Source organism: Melozone crissalis, unplaced genomic scaffold (assembly GCF_028551555.1).
Source record: "Melozone crissalis strain CALT ecotype California unplaced genomic scaffold, PUWL_Pcris_2 ptg000014l_1, whole genome shotgun sequence".
Taxonomy (NCBI): Eukaryota; Metazoa; Chordata; class Aves; order Passeriformes; family Passerellidae; genus Melozone; species Melozone crissalis.
The window spans coordinates 7,886,540-7,907,684 of NW_026535792.1; positions in this window are offsets into that span (position 1 = coordinate 7,886,540).

The window sequence follows — 21,145 nt, forward strand, 5'->3', positions numbered from 1 at the left end:
GTGTGACAATAGTTGGGTGAAGAAGGGGACCTGACACCGGCATCCTTGATTTGTTATAAATCACACACATAAAAATTAGGGGGGGGGGGGGAAATTAAATCTTGGGGATCGCAGTGCTTTTAGTGCCAACTCAATCCCCAAGCTGGAACAAAGATTTGCCAGCCCTGAAATAAATGATGCTTCACCTAATGGCTCTTATCCCTTCCCCACTGCCTCCGACCAGGCAGCTTTGGGGTTTTAACGATGCCGACGTGATGAGAAGCAACGTCTGGGCCTGGTGCTGATTTTTACCAGCAAAGGTAGCCCTGCCAGGTGGGGTGGAGGCCCTGGGGGACTCGTGGTGGGGAGGGGAGGCTCGTCCCCATGTCCCCAGGTCCCCGCTCGGCCGTGGCTCCGCTGATGCTCCGCAGCCGCCAGGCTCCTCTCTCTGCTCAATTGCACAGCGCGCAAATGGAATCGCTCTCCTCGCTGTGTTTGTGGCCATGGGAGTGGAAGAATTACATTGGGCTGAAAATAGTATTTACTTTTACTGATTGAAAAATAGATGTTAGGGAAAAAAAAATAAAAAAAAAAAAGCAAAAGCAGGAATTGAAACTATAATTACAACAAACCATATGTAAACTCCCAGGTAAACACTGATTATACTGTGTCATTTCAGCCAGACTTTATTAGCGAGGGAAGAACAGAATCTTCTTTCTCTCTCCGCCCGCGGCGGATGCAGCACGCAGGATCCCACTGCCTGCCATTTGCAGAACACTTTTCACCCTAAAAAATCTCAGGTTTGTGACCTGATCCTGCCTAGCTCTCATCAGCTGTGTTCCCTAGATGAGCTGTGCCATTCCCCTTGCATGGCTGCAGAGTGGGGCTCCCAGGGTGCTGCTCTGGGTGCAGGTCTGAGCTGCCCCCGGCACATCCTCTTCTTTGGGGAGAGGCAGGGAAGGGACTGGAGCGTGCCAGGGGAAGTGAAACTCAGGGTGTGGGACCCAGCTGCTCACTCCTACAGTATCTTGGGGTGGGATGGGATGGGATGGGAGGGATGGGATGCCCCAGCTGCAGAATCCCCTTTCTCTCAGGCAGTTCACAGGCCTAGCTGCAGGAGGACGGGGCTGGTCGGATCCATCCTCGGAGGAAAGCTGGAGGAGATGAGTGGCTGCAGCCTTGCCAGGCCCTTTGCTTGCTCCCTAGCAATGGAGCCAGACCCCCTTTGTCGAGGAGCTGCATCCCCAGAGCTCAGCACCCCAAATGCAGGAGAGGAGCATGATTTGAATATTGTTCCTGGACATCTGTGTTACACAGCATCCCACTCACTCACTGCCACAGCACAAGGTCCCATAAAGCCTCCAAAATCTCTCCTCCCTGCCAGGTCTGGTGGAGGCAGAGCAATGCCATCATGACACGTCAGTGTCCACTGTGTCACTCTCAGGACACCTCAGAGCAGTTGCAGCATCCCCTCCCCTGCCCAGCAGCGCCAGGGTCACCCGGCAGCACTGTTCCCTTCGGATGATTATTTTGGGGATCTCTTGCCGCAGTTCCCTTGCGGGGTGGATGAGGGGAGATGGGAACGGAGGGGAAGAAGGAAACCACGAGCAGCGCGGGGAAAGCCAGGTATCCTCCTTACACAACGGGGCCGAGGGCTCGGCGGCCTTACAGCTTTGCCATAGTGGCACCCTGTGGCAAAACGCATTACTACAGCTGGCGGCCAAACCGGAGGGGACGCGGCCCGGGGGCCTCGCCCTGGGGGCTCGCACCCTGCGCGGACACACACGCAGGGCTGGGATGCGGGGAATGAACAGCCGGGGGTGCCCCCCACCGTGACATCCCATCCCGTGTGGCGGTCACACCCATGTCCTGGGCTCAGAGGGATGCTCATCCGGCCCGGACATCCCCAGGGATGGGGCTGGAGCCCGGGCAGGCTCGCTGGCCATCGCACACCGCTGGCGTGGGGCTTTCTGGCGGCACCGAGGGGCCGGGCTGTGCGGCGATGGGCAGCGGGTGTGTGCGTGTGCTGGTTCTCTCCTCCCGGAGCAGACCCCGAGTGACGGAGCGAGCTCTTTGTCTGCCTTCGCCTGCCTGTCACGGCTCCCGGCGTTTCCCAGCCACCTTGCACGGCGCGCAGCCACTTTGGCAGGAGCTGTCTCGGAATTTTAATGCGGCTGATTAACGCGCCGCGGTGTGATCGTGGAGCCAGCCGTACCCCTTCCCCAGCCCTGCCTTTTGGGGGAATGAATAACCAAACCCAGCCAGGCACCCCCGCTCAGGGCGCCTCATCCTGCTCTGAACTGAGCTGGAGAATGGGACTGGAGGCAGGAGGCGATCCCAAAGGATCCCAGAAAGCTGAGGGGTGTGACAGAGATGTCTTTGCCATCCTGGCACAACGGTGACAGAGGTGGTTCTGGGGCTGGCACAGGGATGTGCCAGGGGTTGTGACACACGGCGATTTTTGGGAAGGGTCACCTCTCCCTCTGGGAACAAGGGTGTGCAGTGGAAAACTCCAGGGGCAGGGGGACAGGGTGGAGAGGAAGCCTGCGTGTGGAGCAGGGAGAAGATGGCTGAGCAGATCTCTGTGCCACCCAGGAGATGATGAGGGGGAGTTATTGACACAGAGGACACACTGCTAAATTTTCAATCTGTCCCTTTCTTAGGTGGTGTTGACAGAAGAAGATGGGTAGGAGATTTCAATGGCAGGCACACGTGTCCCAGGAGAGGGTGAGACACCACCAGAGATGGAGCAAGAAATGAGCCTTGGACAGCTGCAGGAGAGAAACCCAAACCTTCTCTGGAAAGTAGGGTCACCTCCAGGCTGGGGACACCTTATGAAACACCCATCCCTCAGGCATCTGGGAGCATCAAGCAGCCACCAGGAGCTGGCACGGGTCCCATGGGCACTGGGGAAGGTGCAGAGCGCAGCAATGAGGGTGGCAGGTGCCACTCAGGGCCCACCTCGCTGCTGGGATGTGCCCATGGATAGAAGGGGAAATGTGAAAGGGACAACAGGGAATCCAGGGAACACAACAGCACCTAAAGTAAAGGGGTGAAGACACTGAATGTGTAAAACAAAGGTGGTTTGGGCTCAGATGGGAGAGAAAATCCATACCTGGAGCATCTCCTTCAGTGGGAGATGATTTCAGAGGGGTTGTGAATGCTTGAGCAGGCTCAGGATTTGCCTGGGAAAGGTTAGGCTGGTGTTTCTAGTGTGATTGCAACCAAGCCAGCTCTGCAATGTTTATTCATGGTGGGGAAGGAAGGGACCAGCTGACCTTTAGATCCCCAAAAGCATAAAGAGAGGGAATGGGCCCTTTTCTGTGATCACGGACAATGATTGTACCGCTTCACCTCAGGGCTTTTCAGATGTCAGCCAAGTCCCAAAAATTAAATAATGAAGAAAGGAGGAATAAACCCCAATGCAAGCAAGGCAGCACAACCTCCTCCCCTGCCTTAGGGCTGCCCTTACTAAAAGCTCAGCTGATCCTATTTTTGGGAATGAAAGGTGAACTCCAAATGCAGAGCAAACATCCCTTTATGGGGTCTCTCTTTTCACCCTTAGAACAGAGACCTCCCCATTTCCACAGCTGCTGGGTGCAGCCTCCTGGTCCCACCATCACGTCCTTTTGTCCCAAGCAAGAGCTTCCTTTGGGAAGGCAAATTCATTCCCATGCACCTTCCCTGGATCTCTCAGGGTCTGTGTCCCCTCTCCAGCATCCCTTCACCCTATTAATATCCCTTGACTGTCCTCACACCTGCAGACAATCTGGTCCCCAACCACCTCCACCTCCCCCCTTCCTCAAAAGCTTCCCTCAGCTGTCTTTAAGTCGTAGCTGAAATCTGTGGTATGTAGGAGGAGAAATTCAGTCTGACAGCAGTTTAAAACACCGCACTACTTGGCAGATTTAAATGCTATTTTAAATATAAGCTATGACACAACGGACAAAAATAGCATTGAAAATACCCTGTCATGTTCCATATTGCGAGGAATAGGGAAGCAGACCAGGCTAGAAAGGAGCAGAGAGAGGGGCCAGATGGAGAGGAGAGGTTATTTTGTTTGTTTTAAAGAAACTGGATAAATGTATTTTGTATGTGACTGAGTAAATGTGTTTTATAGAGCAACGAGCCAAAAAAAAAAAAAATAAACCTTCTCATGAAAAATCTACATATTTTATTTGATGTGGGATCTGCCAAAGCAGGTTTGCTGCTGAGAGGATATATTTGTTATCAGGTTGTTTTGGAGATGCTCAACACCAGCAGCCACCAGCTACTGAAGACCACTTGGTCTCTGCCGAGTCTTTTTTTTCCCTTTATTTATTTATGTTTTAATAGGAATTTGCTCTTCTCAAAAAAAAAGGAAAAGCCATTTAAAATACCTGGAAGTGACTTTTCACCTGTGACTCCCAGCTTGGTGACCCTGCACTGGAGGAGCTGATGGATTGCAGAGCTTGGCTGGGAGTGTCCCTGCAGGGTCAGCCCGTGGGACCAGGGAGGGAGGGAGGGAGGCTGAGCCACCTCTGACTGCCCAAGGTGCCTGGGTGTGTGCCTGGGACATCCTGGGACCTCTCCTGACCCTGCAGCAGGGTTGCTTCCTAGCATGGGTAGGAAGCATCTGGAGCATCTGGGCCCTGAAGCTGCAGGGCTGCAAGGACAGGTTTCTTCATCATTCTTCCTGAATGCAACCACTGCTCCCAGCTGCTCTCTCATCACAGCCTTTTCTTCCCCACACTGTCTTACAGGGCAGGACAAACATCTGTCCACACGTTGGGTTTGTCTCCTGGGGCTGGGTTTTGTTTCCTTCCAGTCCCCCCAGTATAACCAGCAGTAAATCTGGTCATGAGAATGACCTGAGGAGAGTGCAAGAGACAGGGGAGAAGTCAGAAAGTCAGAATGTGAGCAAGTCTGGGCTGCAGCACCATGAGACACACTGGAAAGCCTGGAGACAAGGGCTGGTGTTCCACACTAGACTGTCCCTACCTGGGGACAGGCACAGGGCTGGCACCTATGGCATGGAGGTGCCAGGTGCCAGCTGTGTCCCCAAAATGGGGCAGAATGCAAGGTTCTCTCCCAGTTCTGGATCTGAGCAGCTCTGCCTCTGGCTGCCTGATGGCAATAGCAATTGCCCCTCTTGCTGGGGTAAGGATTTGGTCCTGACAACACCTCACAGCACAAGTGACCAGGGTGGCTGAGCTGCCAGGCCTCTGATGAACACCCTGGCAGGAATTCAGGGCTCTCCAAGCCTCCTGCATCCACTGCTAATCCAGCAGTAGCAGCTGAAACAGGGGGCAAAGACACAGAGTGAAACATTTTTGCTATCATCTTAAAAAGGTCTTTTTTATTTTAAACCCAACATGTTATTACAATAGAAACACACAATTTGAAGAGCTTAACAGAACAGTTCAATGGAGCCAGGTTAGCATTAGAAATCAAAGACTGAGATCTTTCAACCCCTTAAAAATCACCATGGCCTGGGAAAATGTGCCCCCCAGGCAGATTTCTCTGACCATCCAGTGGTGAATGCATCAAAAGCTTTTTATTAGGAGAGAGAACAGCCCTGAATCTGTGCTCCATTCTCACCTCTGGGTGCCCACTCCCAGCCAGGGGCTCATGGCTCCTCCTGACCCTCAGGCTGTGCCCACCTTGGGGTTCCTGTGGACAGCAGCTCTGTGGGCGCTCTGGAAGGAAGGGACACCTCAGGCACTGCTCGAATCAGGAACAGCATCTGGAACTGCTCACAGTGCCGCAAAGTCCGTGACCTTTTCTGCCTCTGGACTAAGGCAACTGGCAGAGCAGGGCACCCACACCTCCACATCTTAATAAAGATTTTAAAGACTCCCAGTTGCCCTGCCTGCTGCAGGGCAGAGTCAATAGCAGCGGTTTCAGCATGGAGTCTGGCTCCACATGTGTGCCAAGTGGGATGTACCCAGCTCTCAGCCTTGTGCACCTTGCAGAGGGGGCTGTGTACCCTCCCCAACACCTCCCTGTGCATACAGAAACCCAGAACTAGAGGGAAACAGGAGGAACCCTGATGAAAGGTGAAGGAAAACTCCTGGTAGGGCCAACAGAGGCTTTGCTGGGCTACAAGACTGAGTGGGATCACTGCTGCCAGAGCTGGGAGCTCCACTCACCAGTGATTTTCTTGCCCCACTCAGAAAAGCAGAACCATCGCTCTGTAAAAGCAGCTCTGTTGTGCTTCTTTTTTATTTCAGATGAAAATAAAAGCATTTCAGTGTCTTTTGATCTGCCTCACTTCCTTACTGACACATTCAGGATGCTCACAAGCATTTTGGTGTGGTGGGTCCCCATACCTCAGCAAGGTCCCAAGATTCCCTGGGGGATTGCATCCGTGCCAGTACAACCAGCAGCAGAGAAGCAAAGCAAGGGTGGGATGTGTCCCCAGCCTCCCTGCCTTTCCCTGGCTGTCACCCCTGCTGCAGAACAAGCCTCAGGGTGCAGAGTTACTGATGCTCAGGTGAGGCAGCTCCGGGTATGCCGGGCTCCTGCCCACCTGCAGCAGGTATTGCAGGGCCAAAGCTGCTCGCTGGAGTGGTGGCATTGCAGTCCTGCCTCCTCTCACCGCCCTGCCCAGCTGCGACAGCAGCTCAGCTCCCTCCCTTGCTCTTTGTTAACCACTGAATTCATCTGACAACTCAAAGAGAGAGAGAGAGAGGGGAGAGACCCTGCGGCCCGCCGGCGCGGTTCCCCGGCTCCCCCTCTGCCCTCATTTGCAATGCTTGAGTGGGGATTTCTCTATTTACTAAGCTAACAATGTGGGTTCCCAGGGCCTGGGCTGATGATGACATCCCGGCGCTGGTGGGTGGTGGGGCCGGGGGGGCGGTGAGGGCTGGGGGGGATTGCATAATGCCGAGGCAGGCGTGGGAAACCACAGCATCTGCGAGAAAAGTCTCTGCCAGCCGCTTTGAGCGTGGCTCAAAGGGCTCCGGGGGAAGCCACGGGGCACAGGGAGCCCTGGGGACCGGGCGGCGAGGGGAGATGCTCAAACCCGCATCTCACCGGCACGGCCCCGCCGCCACCGCCTCCGTCCCCGGAAGGGTTAACGCGGGCTGCCACGGGTCTGCTCATTACAGGGTTAAGGGGGAGATGGCACTTGCAAATCCCTCAATTACCCGGGCCAGAAGGCTGCTCAGGAAGAGCTTTATTAACGGTTGCCGTCTTCATTAACCGCTTCTCCACAGCTGCCTAATTACGGCCGCCATTAGGCTCGCTGGGTCTCCCCACCACCGCCCTGATCCCCGGCCCCCTGATTAACCTTAATTACACCTCCATCCTCGGAACGGGGCGCTCACCTGAGCGGGGCCGCGGCCAGGGGCTCGGGGCTGCCTAATTGCGGGCGAGCCCGGCGGGGCGGCGCGGGGAGGGGGCCGGGGCCGGGGCCGGGGCTGTGGCCGTGGCCAGGCGCCCGCCGCACGCCAGATGTTCGCTGCTGAAAAGGCGAGGGCTGCCCTCGCACTGAGCTAAGCGGTGGCAATGAGATCGGTAGCAGGGCATTGAGGGAGGCGGTGAAAGGGTTTCCCACCTGAGCCGATGGGGCTCTGCTGGGAGGAGAACGGGGCCTGCCGGCGAGGGAAGGCAGAGGGTGAGCGTGGGGAGATGCCGTGGGTGCTGCTGCTTGTCCCCCCAGAGCTCATCCCCGCCAGGAGACTCGGCATCCTTGGAACGAGGTGGTTTGGAACTAGATGGTCTTTAAAGTCCTTTCCAACCCAGACCTTTGTACGATGATCCCTCTGGGTTTCTCCCCAGCCCTGTTCCTTTCCGGTTAGGCTAAGGGATGTCTCGGGGCTGGATGCAGCACACGTGGGTACCAGTGCCCGGATGCGGCTCTACCGTGCACGCCCAAGCTCAGCGTTTCAGGCAAGGCCACAGATGCTACGGAGGGTAGCAGAGATCCCGCTGCCCTCCAGCCTTGCTGTCCCCAGGATGCCACCACTGCTCCAGGACAGCCCCAGTATGATGTGCCACCCGAACCTCCTCCTTTCACAAAGAAGATGCTGCTGCTTTTTCTCTCTCCCTCACGGAACATGGTGAAGCTCAGCTCCTCAAGCACAGGGAAAATGGAGCTGCTTTCTCCCTCTCCCTCGAGATGCCCCTACCACCTTCTTCCCCCTCCTCACCAGACACCTCCCTTTTGGGAGAAAAAAAAAAAGATAATAAAGTTCTTATTTCCACCACATTTGCCATTTCCTGGTCTAAGTAAAGAGTGTCATAAGAGTGACAAGCTAAAAGCCACTGATTACTGTGGATTCATGGCATTTATTCTCCTCGTGAAAAGAGCAAACATCAGAAATAATGTGGTCCGGCCTGCCTCGGAGCCTAACCCTGCAATTAATCAGCATTCATGTGCAGAAGGTGCACGAGCATCTGATATGTAGAGAGGGAGTAATTAAAGGCAGATGCAATCTCTGCTTCCCGCAGGCCTGGGGGAGGTAACCACGCTCCCCCCTCATTGGGGTGCAGCCCCCCAAAATCAGCTCTGCTCCCCCTTTCCCCCGGAGCAGCCGCTCCCTTTGCCCCGTTCGCCTTGGCCGGGTGCCCGGGCCCGGCTCCGCTGCCCGGGGCCAACGGGCCGGCGGCGGCTCTGCCTCGCTCGGCTCTCGGCACAGCGAGCAGGAGCGCTGGGGATGCGCTATTTAGGCGAGCTTCCGATGCCTTGAACCCTGACATGGCTCGGTGACACCGCGAGGTCCCCGGAGAGGGGGATTGCTGCGGGTTGGAGCTTGCCCGGGACTATCACTGGCCTCCTCCCGCCGGGGTCTGCCCCGCTGCTCCCGCTGATCCTGTCGAGACCTTTAATCCGTGGGGGATCAGCAAATTAATCCACTAAAGCATGAAGGGCCTGAGCTGTGTTTAATCGCTCCCTTTTGTGTCAGGGGACGGCTAAATGACCATACAAGAGAAAAACCCACAGAGGGGTCAGAGGGGAGGCGGTGGGCGATTAACCCCCGTCACCTCCCTCCAGGCTGCGGCGCGGGGTGAGACGGGGCCGAGCCCGCAGCCGCCGGTCCCGGCACCAGTTGAGCCGGTGTCCCCTCGTGCCCCGACAGCCCGTGTCACCCATCGGGGGTGGCACTGCTGCCCACAGCCCCCCCAGCACTATGGGAGCTGCCCCAGCCGCGGGCAGGACGAGCCTTCCGAGGTCTCAACCTGGCTCCCAGCAGACAAGATGTTATCACGGCAATTACCCCCCAAAACATCCTCTGGGAGCTATTCCGGCCGAGGGGTCAGCGGTGCTGAGGGCGGCCGAGCGCTCCCGGCGGAGGAGGAGCCGTGCCGGGGGAGGCTGAGCACAAGCACAAGCCGTCTGCCTGCTCCGGCACAGATTGTGCCAACGCGTGGTTGAGCGCGGCGAACGCTCGCAGCCAGCACCCTTCAAAAATATCACTCGGGGAACAAATGACACCACCTCCCCCTCGCCATCCTCGCACACCAACGCCCTCGCCCAGGCAGGGGCGGCCACGCCAGCCTGGGTGCTGCGGCCCCCCAGTTTCTCCCCGCTTCCATTTTCTTCAGAAGGAGAATAACCTGCAGTATATATATATATGAATGTATATATATATATTTTCCTTTCTGGAAACTAATGGACTCCTTAAATAGCAAAAATTGCACCCTGTAATTAAGATCTTGCTTTTTAAATGATTAATCATTCTAACCCCTTCCAGCGGCATCCCACTTACTGCTGCTCTCATATTGAAATGCAGATCTGAGAGGGAGGGAGCCGAACAGGTCTGTGGAGAGGAGCAATTAAATCTTCCAGCTGTCGCTGGTCCACCCCATCCTCCATTTTTTCGGGAAGCCCTGGGCGTTGTCCGCCGGGCTGGCTCTGTGCCCTGATTCACATCCCCCTTTATCATCCTCTCATCTTCATCCTCCTTCCCACCTCCACCCCTTCTTTCTCTGTTGTCTCGTGGTTTCTGGGCTCAGTGACACTTTGTCACTGCAAGGTCTGACCTTCCTTTCTTTAAAAGTGCTGTAAGCTCCCCAAAAATCTGCATGTACCCCTCTTCTTAGATGAAAGGATGTGAGTGCATGGTAACATCAGCCTTGGAGAACCAGCAATTGCAGTTCAGCCCATAACAACCAGATCCCTGTTCAGGTCCTGCTGCTCTGCATCTCTGCCTAAGCCTGTCTTTGCAGCCCTGTGAGGTTGCACCCTCCTGTCCTTCTCTTAGCTTTCCTCTGAACCACATCCTGCTGCAAAAAATCAAATCCTGCCAAAGACACCCATGAACATGTGCCACTTTCCTGCAAGGGATTTCCACAGCCTTGGCACAGAACCTCATTCACACTTCCCCAGGACCAACTACAGATTTCTCAGGATGCTTCACCAGGAAAACGGCTCAGCTGCGTATAAACCATAATAAAAAGAATGTCTTCTGGCCTAAATCCATCCTGTAGATTCTCTTTGGGTTGGAGGGTACCCTTCAGGTGATTCCAGAAGCATGCTGCTGGTTTTTCGGCCTATTTCTGAAGCCATGGGTGGATGGAAAAAAACCGGGTAAAATGCATTAGGTTTCAGTCCCCAGCAGTGCCAGGATAATGGTTTGGGAGGGGCAGGCTCCTTCATAATCATCACCCAAAGGGAAAGGACCTGGGGTGTGCATTTCTGTGTCAGTGCTCTGCAATAAATCCCCCTTTCTGTCAACCCCTCCAGCCAGTCTCATGGCAGGTCTGTGAGATAAATGGGACTGCAGCCTCCATTCCCATGGGCCAAGGAAGAACCTGGTACTCTGGATCTATTGAAAAAGGACAAGAGTTTCTCCAAGAAATCAGAGAAGGGACTCTCTGGAATTTCTGTGCCTCTCTGTTTGATTTTTCTGCTATGGAGACAGAGAGGAGACAGGAAAGTGTGTGCTCATATGAGATGGGGGAGAGGGAGTGGCAGAGAGTAAAATAAGTGGGGTTACAATGGGGAGAGGCTGTTCCCCAAAGAATGGAAATGAGAGGAGAACATGCCACTCCAAGGGACTGGAATGGAAAGGTGTTCCTATGCTACTGTAATCTCTAAAATAGAAGATTCCCAGAAGATCTGGGAAGGATGGAGACTGGAGCTCCTCTGGACCATCCATCCCACAGTCACTGCATGGCACATTGGGCCAGCACAGTGCTGAGCCCAGGGCAGAGCATGGGAAGGATGCTCCATGACCTGGGCGAGTGAGGAGTGGGCTTCCTCCACACACACACCAGACAGCAAGCCCTCAGCATCTGCACTGCTTCCACTCCGATTTCCAGGCTTATTCCTCATATTCTGGGCTGCAACATCTGGCTGGGACATGGCTGTACAACAGGACATGGTTCTCCCCACCAGGTACTGACCCACCCCAGGGCACAAGGCAATATTTCCAATGAGGCCAAGGCGAGTTCCGTCCCTCCCCCCTCGGCCTCTTGACATGGATGTATCCCAGAGGGAAGAAGGTCCTTCTGTACCTTGTCCCATCTGAAATGTGTTTTGGTTTCTGTGGTCACCAGCATGTCTTTTAGTGGCATGGACAACACTGACCAGGGGCTTCATTCCCCCCTCACCCAGCTAGAGCTCAGAGGCCTTTTTCCCATGACAAAATCGAAACAACACCAACAGGCCACATAATAATCAGCAGTGAGACATGGAGAGCATGAGCTGCCCTTCCAAAAGGAATCATTCCTTGCAGCCTCTGAACTGTCCTGGCACCCTCTCTCACACAGTCTGGATGCTCCAAAACACCCAGTGATCTTCCAGGATTTAAAAGCATTAAATGCCTGGGTTTTTTTGCTGTTTTGGCTTTGGTATGGGAAAAACATAGGCAGCCAGGCTTATATGGCCAGGAGCACCACAAGGGTTAATCAGTGGGAAGCAGAGTCGGATACAGATGAGTCTTGATGAGACTAGATTCCCAGGGCACCATGAAGAAAGTCAGCAAACCCCACCAAGCTCTCTATTTATGGATCCCTACTCCTCTGCATGGCCCCTTTCTTCCTCCTCTTTGCTTCCCTCTTTTTACTCCCTGCCCTGAGTTGCAAGGCACAGGACCCCGTCCTGTCCCCAAGCCCTCTCCATACCATCATTTGCATTTTCACCAGCCTTGATTAATGCCAGAGCCTGTTTATAGAGTTACAATCTCCAAATTAGGTTGCCGAAGGCATCCCGGACCAGCCCTGGAAAAATCTCGGTGGCTGAAAGGAGCCATAACTAAGCCTCAAGCAGACGTCTTTATTCAGCTGTAATTGACGTTTAACAGACGTCTGTAACTTCGTCTGGACTTATAAAAAACCCCAAAAAAAAGTTCTCCCCTCTCTTTATGTTCCCCCCTTTTATCCAGCAGTCAAAAGTGTAAGAGCCCACCACACCGGCCCCACTCGGTCAGTGTGCAGCAGGGGCCGTGACAATAGTGGGGCTGAGACAAAGCCACAGCCCACGCTGCACACACTGGCGCCTTGTATGTCTATTTACCTCCTAGAGTGGTTTATGCTAATTTATTGGCGAGCAGCGACCACTCCTGCATACTGATGTGCCGCCACTTCTGTCTGAGTGGGGGCCCTCGTCTGCAGGCAGGCCTGTGGGGGCACCCCCTTCCCCCACAAAAAGATGCTGCAATGCTCAAGGTGTGCTCCCAAACCATCCAAGCTCCCGTGCTGATGCCACGGTGGCTCTTTGTTTTGGTTTCCTTTGGACGCAGGGTGCTGGTGCTGTCCCTTTGCACAGGCACTGGAACCAAGCAGGCAAACCCAACCCACAGCCACAGGAGCTAAGGGCAGGGGAAGAAACGCCAGAGATAGCTGTGGAGACAAATGGATTTTCATATAAATATATCTCCATGATGTTCTGCTGACATGTGTGAGTATGGAAGGGTGCTCACAAGTCAGGAAGACACTAGAAATCAGGATAAAATTATTTTCTTCTTTCCTGAGTGCTTACATTGTGTACTATTCTTTGCTGCACAATGGTTTATTTCATCACTGGGACATGAATTCTCAGATCAGGTTTTACCTGCTAGTTCTTGAAGGCAAATTTTCCTTTCTTCCTCAGGAAGATGTGGTGCTGCTCAGCCCTGGCCATGGAAAAGCCCTTGTGCTCTCCTGCAGATGATCAGACCATCAGGAGGACAGTCAAATCTCTCTGCAGACCACATCCTTCCCAAACAAGGCTTTTATAGAGCATTTCCAGTGTAGAGGCTGCCCAGAGTTACAGAGTAAATTGGTTTTAGTGGTTCAGAACTCCCCAGAGAAAAGTGAAGCCATATGGGATGCTCCTGCTCTCATTCACAAAGCACCTTCCAGCACCTGCCAAGCACAATCCAAGGCAAAGCCAAGGCTTGGAAGCAAAGCCAGCAGACAAAATTGAGACAAAAGGAATAAAGTCAGCAGCAATTAATTCTGATGCTGTGGATTTGCTGTGTGTAGCATATGGAGCTCCTAAAAACCTGGTCAGTGCCATGACAGTGAGAAATTCGGGGGCAGTCAAAAATGGGTCTTCATGTCCATGGTGTGAGCATTGGGTCATTGTATTGCAGATGGTGAAGTCAATGAGTCAGAGAGTTAATCCAAGAGGAACAGAGGCCATTTGCAGGTTTAGCCAAGCAATGGGCCAAGAAGATCTAAGATATATGTCAAAAGTCATTCAGCCTCCCCAGGAGAGGATGAAGGGAGCTGTGCTCCAGTCCCCACCCAGCTCTCTGGCTGCTCATTCACACAGGTGATTCTTGGCTGCAGAGCAAGGCAGGAGACCTGTCTGTGCAGTGGAGAGCATGACTCACGGCTGGCAGAGACACACACAGAGTGAGAAATCTGGCCTAGAGTACCAGAGGGCTGCTAAGGTCCCAAAGCTGAGAGCTTGCCCATGCCAGAATGGCCAAAATCCAGGAAAAAGGGTAACAGAATTAGGTAGGACTGTGTGAGAGCCTCAAAAGTCAGCAGACCTTGCCTGTGCTTTGCTGCTCAAGCTTAGAGAGATTTGAGCATATCCTTCAGAAGCTGCTGGCTAGGAGGGATCTATTTGGGGTGGGTGCCCTCTGCCAAGCATGGAAAAGAGCCCATGCAGCCATTGCTGCCCGTGGCAAACACAAACTGATAGAGCACCTGCACCCATAAGTCCACCTTCCTCCAGAATGCCACACATAGCTACCTCTGTCCTGGGAATACAGGAGAAAGTCATCATGCCTCTGATGTGACTTAGGACAACCTCTAGGTATTGAGGAAGCCATCCCATTGCCCATGGCACTGGAGGTGACATCAGCACTGGTGCTGCCCCTACAGCCATCGAGGGACCCTCCGCAAATTGGACAAGAGCTCACTGGGCCAGAGAGACCAGTCTGTCAGCTGCTTTGTGCTGCTAAAGATCCAGAAAGGGGCTGTATCACAGCCATGGATCCAGTATTTTTTGTTTTAAACCAGGAGGCTCAGGGTTTCTTTGCTTTTTGTGCCTCTGAAAGCAGCAGTAACTTTTACATCCCCTCTGGCATCTTTCCCTGGGGCTTTCTGCACCAGCTGGGCACAGGGCACGGCCTGAGGAGAGGGAGCAGCTTGTGATGCTGTGCCAGAGAGATTTATCCTTCCCCTGGAAAAGGAAGCAGCCTCTCTGCATCTCTTCCACACTCCTGCACATCAGTGGAATGAACCCTGGTCACCTCTATCAGGATATCGAGGGCTTGCAGGAGTCTGGGGTCAAGCAAGACTTCCTGGGCTGAGGCAGGAATGAGTGGGTTTCTCCAGCTTCCTACAGCCGTGGAGAGGGAGATTTCCTGCACAGGGCTGCTCACAAAGAGCCTGAGCTGCCGTGCATCAGTAACACTGGGATGCCTTTGCTCGGGGCTGCTGAGGGAGACTCGGCAGCAGCACAAGAGAGGCACTGGAGGGGTACACGAAAGACTGAGAGCCTCCTTCCTCTCCCCACATTCTACCTGGGCGAGGGCAGGCAGGGCGAGCAGGGCTCTGAGAAGGTGCCAACGCGGCCCTGGCAGCCCGCAGTCCTGCCTGCACCGCTGCCTTGCAGGAGAGGAGAGATGCGAGCACCATGTCTTAGGCGAGGGCACCTCATGCTGGCAGCTTCAGAAATAGCCTGGAAGCCTTTGTCTTAGTGCTTTCCCTTCTTTCTCCCAGGGTCACACGGCTGGTGCTGACAGGATAAGACGGCGCTCTGGAGCAGAGAGAAGCTGTGGGGACTAAAAAAGCAAACCAAAACTGGAGATTATCCTCCTATTTCCTCTGCCACATGTTCCCCTGCAATACCATGCCCAGAGCCACCCCTGCATGAGGCCAAACCAGGTTTTTCTCAGACACCAGCACCAAGCATCCTCCACATCCATGTCCCCACGGTCCCACTGTGCCCAAAAACACCAGGACATGGGGGCTGTGGGGTGGCTGCCCTTCCACAACCCAGACAGGGACAGCCCCACGTGTGGTAGCAAACCCCATGCATTTAGGGCTGTCTGCCTGACCCCAATGCCCCAGTCTCCCCTCCAACAGCTTCTGCATTTTCTCTCTCCTCCCAGGGCAAGCTGCCTCAGCAGGAGCATCCCCGGGCCTCGCCGGCGAGCTGTTATTTGCCAGGCAGAGGTGGGTGAGAAAAGAAACACCCTCCCTAAAAAAATCCCAAGATGTCTGGTGTGAATATCCTGATCCTGCTAACCCTGGAGCCGGCCGCGTGCAAGCAGCAGCCCCGGGTCTCGCTTAGCAACAGGGCACGGAGCGGCCCGCGGCTGGCAGGCAGAAAAAAGGGTCTTTTCTTGTCGCTGAAAGATTCATCGTTGGGCTGAAAGTGGCCCCTCCCCTCTTTCAAATACTTGTCAGCAGGGAGAATACAGCTTAGATACTGGGCTGATCAGATCATGGCTAATCTGTTATTCCTGGCCGGGAAAACTGCCGGAAGACTTTCAAACAACTTCACTGGGAGCGTGTGCGGCGGGAGGGAGCGGGCAGGAGGTGCCGGGCCCCTGGCAGCCCCAGGCCGGCATCCCGAGGGCATCCCCTGCTCCTCAGGTGAGCAGGGAGGGCAGCACTGGCTCCTCACCCCGTGCTGACCACTCAGTGCCATGCTCAGGGGTGGCAGAGGGGAAGGGGTCAGTGCTGAGCAGTAGAAGATGGGCTGGCCAAAATGTCCCTGTGGTGAGAGCAGGCTGTCCTCCTTGCATGGCTTTTTCTCACAAATGAGGTGGTTTGAAGATGTTTGTCACTGTTGAAGGACTTTGGTCACTCATGTGTGGGAGCCTCACTGCCACAGACAGTACCAAGGAAAGGATGGCCAGCTCAGAGAAAGGTGCTTTCCTCCCTCTGGGCTGAGGTGTTTGTAAGGAAAAAACCAACCAGTCAAGTCAGACAATTTGTGTACTCAGTGGCTTGCAGAAATTTCACATGATAGCCCAGATTCTGCTCCTGTACATGGGATAGATCTAAGAGATGCAATATCCTACATCTCCTACATGTCCTGCTATGGCCAGCATGTCTGGCTAGCCCAGGGAACAGTGGCAATGCACCCTCACTGCCAGAAACCCACTTCTTGCTACAAAACCAGGATAGGTGGACCTACTTTAACCACTGCCACTGCACACACAGGTAAAATCAGGTCAGCACATGCTGCTCTGCCTCTCCCCAGATGCTCTGCATGCCCATACATCTTGGTCATGTACCTTGCCCTGCTCCCTGGCTTTCCTCCTGCTGCCTTGTTCACTGCATTCCACTGTCAGCTTGGCTTTAGCCCTAAATCTTTCTCTTCCGGGCGCAGCAGTAGCCCAGATTATTGTCCAGCACATGCCATGAAGATGGACCTTAGGTGGGACAGCTCTGTGATAGAGAGGAAAACTACCCTGAAGTGGCCCAAACTGATGGCAGCCTGTAGGAGGGGGATGGATGCCCAGCGAGCCTGGGGACTGGCCTTCACCTCAGCAAGCTCCTCTTAGTCAGGAATAATTAATTACCTTCTCAAGGATCTTAGCTTCAGCCCTTCCCTGCTCATGCCCCAGCCCAGGAGAGGAGGGAGGAGGAGACGGCAGCGAAGAGGGTAGAGAATTAATTGGACATTGTGTTGGGAATCGCCTCCTGGTTGCTGTCAATCTTGGGAGTGAACAGCCTCTTGTCTCACTCAATAGGAACTTTATATGCTCCTTTAATCCTTCAGTCTGTATTGTCAGAGCTTCCCCCCTCCTCCTGTCTCTCCTTCCCACCACAGGACTTTTGATGACCCCAGCTGTCTGAGGCAATACAAAGAAGCCCCTTAACTAACACCCTGTGATCTATACAGGCAATAAAGAGGGTCCCCTTGACAAGGATTTGTGGGCAGAATATATGCAAATGCTGGGAGGTGAGTGGGTGGGGAGGTGTGCCAGGAAAACCGCAGTGCAGAGGGCAAGGCTCCTGGCCCTGGGGATGCCATGGCCCTGGAGGGCATGTGGCACAGGTGAGGGGTGGCCAGAGAAAGCCAGGGCTGGCCAGGGCTGCTGGGCCATTGCACACCCTGCCACGGGGTAAAGTAACCAGGAGAGCCCTGTTCATTGGGGCTGCGAGGCCAAGGCATCCGTGGGCACATAAATGGGGGGCTCCTGGCCGATGTCCCCCTGAGCTTTACTCCTTGATGGCCACCTCCCGAAGTCAGGAGGCCGTGCTCCTTCCCACATTAGCACATGAATGGAGTTAGGGGTGGGGGGGAGGTGTGAAGGGGGGCAAGCCCCCACTGTCCACTCAAGCAAACAATTTGGCTAGCAAATTGACATAATTACAAGGGACAGAGAGAAAAGAAAGGCTAGCCCCCTCCCCTGCGCTCCAGAGGGCCCGACCCCTGCCGAGTTACTTAGACCCTTTGTGCGACTCAATGCTAGGTACTGATGAGGGGACGTATGCCCTTTTCAAGGGCCCTAAGCGACCGGCTGCCCTAATCTGATTACAATTTACAGCGCTCCTTCAGAGGGGCTGCAGCGGGGCTCATGCAGGCCGGGCCTGGACAAGCCGGCCCAAGGTGGCTGGGTGTGCGTGGCACAGGTAGCACCACGGCCAACAGTGTGTGAACATCACCAGCAGCACCTGCAGCGTGGCTTTCAGTGTGCCACCTGTGCAAGGTCAAGGAGGCTGAGGCCATGGCTGTAGGGATGTGTGGCTTTGTACACATGGGCAGGCCAGGCCTGGACATGCTGCTTGCGCTGGCCCAGAGCTAGCTGGGTGTGCATGGCACAGGTAGCACCATGGCCAACAGTGTGTGAGAATCACCAGCAGCACCTGCAGTGTGGCTTTCAGTGTGCCACCTGTGCAAGGTCAAGGAGGTTGTGGGGATGTGTGGCTTTGTACATGTGGGCAGGCCGGGCCTGGACTAGCTGGCCCAAAGATGGCTGGGTGTGCGTGGCACAGGTGGGAGTATGTGCACAGTGGCACCATGACCAATAGCACCACCAGCAGCACCTGCAGCATGACTTTCAGTGTGCCACCTGTGCAAGGTCAAGCAGGCTGTGGGGATGTGTGACTTTGTACACCTGGGCATGCTGCCAGCAGCAGATACGCAGTGGCTAGTGGCTGGGGTGTACAATGAGCCCATTTCAGCCCAAATCTGGGTTTGACACCATGTATGTGCACCTGTGCAGACCAGCAAACATATGGGCACAGGTGTAGTAAGCAGGCAAACCCCCTTGTCCCAAGTAGATCCACAGATGGGCCCCTCTCCACCGAGAGTGGGGACAGCAGAGGTGAGCAAAGGCCTTCTGCCAAAATCTCTGCGGCAGCTTGCAGGAGCAGGAGTGCGAGCAAAGCCCACCACCTGCCTATTAAAAGAGGGATTAAACTATGCTGTTCCTCCCCCCCACCTCCTCCCTTCTCTCTCTAACATCATCCCCTTGGGGAAACTACCACCTTTACATGAGATTTTCCCTTTTTTTTAACCTCTTTTCTGCTCCATGCCACAGAGATCCCAGGGGATTAGCAGCCAGGCTGGGCCTTCCAGCCTCCTTGAAGGCAGGTTGTTTCAGCCACCCCCCCCCCCCCCCCCCCCATGGGAACCTGCCCCAGGACAACTTTGGTCAATGGCTCCGGTGCTTCCCAGCCAATTTGTACCACCTAATCCCCGCGAGTATCTCCAGCCTCTTTCTCACACGTTCTCCCGCCTGCTGGAGCAGCCCAATCCTCTGCTCTCCACGCTCCCCCGTCGGGAAACCCTCCGTCCACCGCTGGGGCCGCGGGCGCACTTCAAACGCGGCAGCCCGCTCCCGGCATTGTTTGGCAGGGAATTAAAGCTGCACGGCCAGCCCCAGCGAGTGATTTAGGCACTGAGACCAGACTGAGCCCCGCCAGAGCACGGGCAATAAAACGCTTCGCTGCCCAGCAGCCCCGGCAATTTAGGGGTCTTCCCACGAGGAGGAGGCACAGCCCAGAGGGCCGGGGAATTGGGTCAGGGCTGCTTCTTTCGGCACATGCACATGGAACAGGACCATCTCCCAGGGCTCACAGAGCTGTCACCAGAGATGTGGGTTGGCCACCTTGCTGAAGGAATGAGGGTCACCCAGTCTTTACCATTACATGGACCCTCGCGAGCTGCTGGGAGGAAAGACCAGAGGCCACGAAGGTTGGACACACAGATTATCTGGGGCGCAGACAGAACTTAAATGGTGTGGGATGAAGGGACACCAGTCCAGTCACACAGGAGGAAACGCAGTACCCAAAAGGTCTGCTTCTGCTTTTAGATTTTTCAGACTTGTGGGGAAAAGTTTTGGACTTCCTTTCTGAAATGACATTGCCTGTGGTGCCTGTCAGTGAACATCCCTGTGGTGGTTTCTGATGCACCCTCTGGATGAAGCCGTGAGCAGAAAATGGCTGTTACATCCCTTTCCCAGGGCAGAGAAGCTGGGATGAGATCCCCCTCCTTCAGCAGATCCCAGCACAGGGAAAACACTTGCCCTACATTTTCCCATCCCTGTCTTAGAGAAAGGATGAGCTCAATGTATGTTTCAGCCTCTGCAGGGATCATTCTCCAGAGACCATTTCTAACCCCTGTCAGACCTGCCTTTGCCATCATAAAAGAAATATACAATACACCACTTGCTGGCAAGCAGGCTGGAGCTCCAGCTGGCCCAGCTACGATATTTCTGAATTTCTCCTCAGCCAACCAGCCCTCTCCTTGCATGCCACACTGCTGCTGTGCTGGAAACCAATCCTGTGGAGGATTTTAGGCCTTTTATTACTCTTCTTTTTTCAATGGTGAGGTTGTTTCAGGCCAAATGGAGGCAACGTGTGTACAGGAGAGAGCGTCTGGGTGCCTGGCTCTCCCCGTCCCCGCCATGGCAGGGGAACACAGTGTTTCGGCACCTCCTCCTCTGTCACAATGTTTTTCAGCTCCACCAAGCAAAGTGTCCAATTAGAGCAGAGCCTCTTGCTTCCATCTTTGCCGACATTTAATTAACATGCTGCTGCTGGCAGCCGCTGACAAATTCCAGAAACATGTTGTAAAGGGTTTTTGTCTTTACCCAGCATGGAAAATGAGGGTGTCATATCCCAAGGGGATGTGAATAGCTGCTTTTGACTCCCCCCCTCAGGTGTAAGAATTACAGCTAGATGCAGTGAAGAGACCTATCAGCCCTCCTACCTCCTTTTCCTCCCTCCCTTTTCCTTTCCTGCTCCTCATATTATATCACCCTGGAAAACATGCAGGATTTTAGGCCTGGTTTTCATCCCTGTGTCCTCCAACTCTGGCTGAAGCCTGATGGTCCAGCTAAGAGATGGGGGCTGTCTTCTTCCCATCAGAATAGCACCAGACAGTGGAAAGAGACATCTGATGGCACTGGAAGAAATGGATGAAGCCAAAAAGGAGGAAAAGGTCCTTTCAGCCTGTGCTGTACATGCAAAAAAGGTTCCAAGGAGCTGATGGAGGCCTTGAAAGAGCAGTTCAAGGGAAGGTGATGGCAGAGGGCATCATGTAGAAGTGTAGCTGGACCCACAATGGCCCTCAGCCCCACCGTGGATGGCAGGATGAGTACAGGCTCAGCTGCTGCACCCCTGCATCCCTCCTCAAAAAGAACCAGCCCAGCCTGTGCTTCCCACCGTGGGGGCTGTCATCTCAAGGAGCCAGCTCCCAAACCAAGTATCTCCCCAGACTGCATTATCAAATACGTTGTCTAACACACCCAGCTCGTGCTGCCACCGTTCATGCCTCCACTTTGTCCCCAGGGCACCAGGAGTGTCCCAGCGCCTCTGCTTTGCCCCGGGC